Raw genomic sequence first — 5,074 nt, 5'->3', positions numbered from 1 at the left:
TTAGTCTTTAGTTTCAGTTTTGCTAGATCTAGTTGGGGCATGTCCCAACATTTCTAGTCAGTTTAGAGGCTTATTTCAGACATAGTTAGATTCAGCTTAGTATTTTGAGTTTGATATTTCTTTTGTATTAAACTCTCATATTTGATATATTCAGCTATAGTATATGGGTATTCCCCATCTTTTCAGATTTATTTATGATTTAGCTTCCGCATCAGTTTATTATCTTTAATATGCTCATGATCATGCCAGCAGGGTTAGCTTGGGATCACTTGTGGTCCTAGGTCCCGTGTCCGCGTCTTGGGGGTAGCTTGGGGCGTGACATGAATCATAATAAATAGAACCAATGAAGAATCACATGAAACCCTAGAAAATTGCGTTGAAATCATAAAGAAAATTGAGTTTCTTTTGGGACACAATGGATGAAAGGAATCCATTGGATAATTTACGACATACCTTGGTGGTCAAATCCCTAGAGATTGAAGAAGAAATATTGAAGCTTGAAACCCTAGTCTTTTTCCTTGGGAGCATTTGAGATAGGATTAGAGAACAAGACCTAGAGAGAACTTCAGAGTTTTCAGTGAATGAGAGGAAATATGTTATTTGAAAACTAAAAATAATTATAGTTCCTTAGAATAGGCTAGAAACGACATAGTTTAGAAATTAATAGGAAAGGAAATGACCCAATTAACCCTGAGACAAAATTGCCAAACAGACCCTACAGATCGACTTACGAAATGTCAGAACTTATAGAGGTGGTGAGTTTATGTCAAAAGAATTCAGTTCCATTTATGAGAAAAATTGAATACACTGATAGCACACATCACCTTATACACCAGAGCAGAATGGTGTAGCCGAATGAAAGAACCGCACATTTGTCAAAATGGGTAAAAGAATTCTAGAAGGTAGAGGTGTACTAAAGTGTTTTTGGGCTAAATCTATTGTCACTACTGTCTATTAGCTGAATTTTTCTCCCACTAAGGCAATGTTTAATCAAACTCCATATGAAGCTTGGAGATCAGGTAACAAGCTCAAGTTAAGTTACTTTCTTGTCTTTGGTTGTATAGTTTATTCCTTAATATAATCACAAGCTCGACATAAGGTTGATGAAAATGTGAAAAATGTATTTTCGTCGGATATATCACAAAATCCAAGGCTTATAAGTTATATAATCTAGTCAGTGGCAAAAGTACAATCAATAGAAATGTTGTGTTTAATGAAGATGCAACTTGGACCTTTAATTCCGCAAATGAAAGTTCAAGCATTCAATTTTTGCCTTCTGACGATATTCTTGATCAAGAGTATGTAGTAGCTTCTTTTTTGGCAGGTCCATTGGCTACTTCATCAATTGTACAAGCAACTTCTCCAATATTGAAAAAATCATCCAGTGAACAAGCTCCATTAAGAAGATCAACAAGAGACAGGAAACAAAATCCTACATATGCTAACAATACATCTTGTACTTTTGATTTACTTGTTTCAGATCCTACTTTCTTTGAAGATGCTGAAAAAGAAGATAAATGGTTCAAGGCTATAGAAGAAGGCAATGGCTATTCAAAAGAATCAGACACGGGATGTGGTAAATTTGACTGAAGGAAAGAAAGCTATTTGGCTCAAATGGGTGTTTAGAATCAAGTATTATATAGATGGAGGCATTAAAAAACAAAAGGCAAGGCTCGTCACAAAGAGTTATTCCCAACAACAAGGTATTGACTCCGACGACACTTTTTCTCCCTTTACCCTCTTTGAAACTATGAGAACTTTCTTAGCCTTGGCTGCTAATTTGAATTGATCAGTGAATCAATTTGATGTTAACTATAACTTTTTAAATGAGTGATTTGGAAGAGGAAGTATATGTCTCACAACCTAAAGGTTTTGTAGTTAATGACAAAGAAGAAAAGGTTTACAAGTTAAAAAGGAACTTTATGGCTTAAAATAAGCGTCGTGGGGATGGTACTTTAAAATTGATTCTTATTTCCAGGAGAGTGTCTTTATGTTGACGATGTGATATATCTTCGTTTGAGTGAGTCTATCATCACTGAATTTAAAGATTGCATTATGAAGAACTTTGAAATGTCTAATTTGGGTCTACTGCATTATTTTGTTGGTCTTGAGGTGAAACAGGGAGTTGATGGCATATTTCTTTCATAAAAAAATGTGAACAAATCTTTTGAAAAAATTCAATATGGTAAATTGCAATGTTGTTACTACACCGATGAATATTAATGAGAAGTTATGTCGTGATGATGGTTCTGAAATGGCAAATGCGACTTATTTTGGAAGTTTGGTTGGTAGTTTGAACTACTTGACTAAAACAAGACCAAAGATTTCTTTCTCTATTGACATCATATCGAGATTTCTACACAATCCAAGTAAGCTTCACCTTGGAGCTGCAAAAAGACAACTGGGATATCTGACAGGTACGACAGATCATGGAATTTGGTATTCCAAGGTAACAAATTTTACATTAACTAGCTTTAGTGGTAGTGGCTACGTAGGCAACATTGATGATAAAAAGAGCACATCAGTTTTCTTGTATAATCTTTAAGCTGGAGCAGTTTCATGGAGTTCAAAGAAGCAAGAAGTGGTAGCATTATAAACTTCAGAGGCAGGATATATTACAACAACTTCAGCAGCTTATCAAGTAGTTCCGTTCAGAAGACTTGTTGCTGATTTTAATCAGAAACCAGCTGGTGCAACTGAGATTTGTGGTGACTATAGATCTGTGTTGCGATGATAAAGAAGCTAGTATTCCACAAAGGAACAAACCACATGTATATTCTTTATAAATTTAATCGACGTCTTGTTCCTACAGGAGAAATTACTTTGAAGTCTTGTGATACAAATGAACAAGTAGCATAGATCTTCATGAAGTCACTTCCGCAAGCAAAGCACAAGTTTTTCAAAGGTCAACTTGGAGTCTGCAATTTTGAATCAAGGGAAGTATTGAACAGTGATTCAAAAGATACTTGACCAAGTCTTTAGGATTTTGTTAGTTAGTTTCCTTTATCTTAGCAAGCTTAGATATTGTTGCAGATTAGTAGCTAATTAGAAATTAGAGGGTTAGTGGACCAAGATTTTAGTATTTTCAATTTTTGGTAAGCCTATTTATACTAGGTCTGGTTGCTTTCATCATAAATCATATCTAAAGAAGTTTGCAATAACTTTTAATATCTTTAGCTCTCTTTCTGTTCATTTTTCCTTTTGATTATCTTTTTCTTTCCAATGGAGAACACTCAATTAAAGATGTGTACTATGTCAACAGGTTGAAGTACAATCTATTATGTGTTTCAAAGATTTGTGACGAAGGCAGTGATGCCAAGTTCTTATTAAATAAGTATGTGGTTACAAACTTGATATCTCAGGATATGATTTTGATGGAAAAGAGATGCAAGAATATGTATATTGCTGATCTGCACGCTACTCGTAGTGATAATCTCACGTGTCTCAGTGCTCCAAGTGAAAAGACATACTTGTGGCAGAGAAGACTTGACGAAGTAAGTGCTTCTCTTTTGAACAAATTTGTATCAATTGTCCTAGTCCGTGGATTGCCAAAGATTAAATTTGTAGATCACAAATTTTGTGATACATGTGTCACAAGAAAGCAAAACATATATTCTTACAAGCAAAAGAAGCAAGTCAACACCAATTGTAACACCCCGTATCCGAAACAGACCAAAAATGCATATTTTGAGAATGTGCAGGTGCAACCCACGGTTGCCATCCACTGATTATAGGTCAGACCACGGTCCGTGCTGGTGGTCCGTGGTTCACCACTGCAACCCCTCCCTAAAAACCCAGCTTAGAAAATTGGCTAAGTCTCTACCCACGGACAGACCCACAGTTCGTAGGTCAGACCACAGTCCGTGGTTTGTGTCCATGGATCGAGGCCCCCATTACCTAGCCTCTGACGCAAATGACGGCCGACCAGCATGGACCGTCGTTCGATCCACGGTCCATAGGTCTGACCATAGGTGACGGTCAGCAACCAGTTAGAGGAAAATTGTTGATTGGGTCAACTTCAAATGGTCATAACTCTTAGGACAAAAGGAATTATGTGTCCCATGACCTATGCTATGATAGATATATTGAATCCTCTTTCCAACGCCACAGAGTTTGCCAAAATCCAACCTTCGAGTAAAATGTTATGCTCGTTTTAGTGAAGCCCTGTCGGGAAGACTTGACCTACGACCCCAATCTACGGACCGTAGATTGACCTACGGCCCATAGGTCCCGTCCATCGTTAACTCCGACAACAGTTAAGTCAGGGGTCATTTGGTCTTTTCCTATTTCATTAGACCCCTAAGCTACATCGTTTAGACCCTAAATTATGAGGTTTTAGTCAGTTTAAGCCTAGAAACATAACTAGAACTTACCTAAGTCAAATCATTAATCAAAACATAGAAAATTAGAAGCAAGAGAGGAGAAAAAGGTTAAGAACCCTAGTTCAAGAACGCAGCAAGGTTCCATCAGTTCCATCCCCGAAATGGGAGTAGCATAATACCGAGTTGGACTAGGGTTTAGCGTACCCATATAATCCCAAAACTACTACCCGCGTAGGTTGTAAGTCCCCTCTGTGGGCATCATTTCAGTGATCACGCCAGCATACCTCTATACCTCTGGCAGGGTATATTGGGTCCTCTCGATAGGGCGTATACATCAGACTCCACATTTAGCTCATGTGGTTTTATTATCGGTGATTAGTAGGTCCAACAATTCAGTCATATTCTATTGCATTGGCCATTTATCAGTATATACAGTATTCATTTTCAGCATGTTATAAATTGGTCACTATATTTAGTTATCAAAGCATTCAGTATCTATATCATGTTCAGATTATATCGTTGCTTATTTTCTTTCATTCAGTTATATGTTATTTCAGTTGTATTCTATCCTTCCTGCTTTGTACCTTTGAAGTGCTGACGCATACTCTGTGCTACATCTTCTCGTGATGTAGGTTCAGGTTCTCAGCATCCAGATAATGCTTAGATCGGTTCTCAATCTCCAATTCACTAGAACCAGTAGTGAGTCATCATTCTCCGATGACAATAGTCATGAGTTTCTTTTCAGTAAATTT

Source organism: Solanum tuberosum, unplaced genomic scaffold, assembly GCF_000226075.1.
Source record: "Solanum tuberosum cultivar DM 1-3 516 R44 unplaced genomic scaffold, SolTub_3.0 scf00278, whole genome shotgun sequence".
NCBI lineage: Eukaryota > Viridiplantae > Streptophyta > Magnoliopsida > Solanales > Solanaceae > Solanum > Solanum tuberosum.
This window is presented reverse-complemented; position numbering follows the sequence as displayed.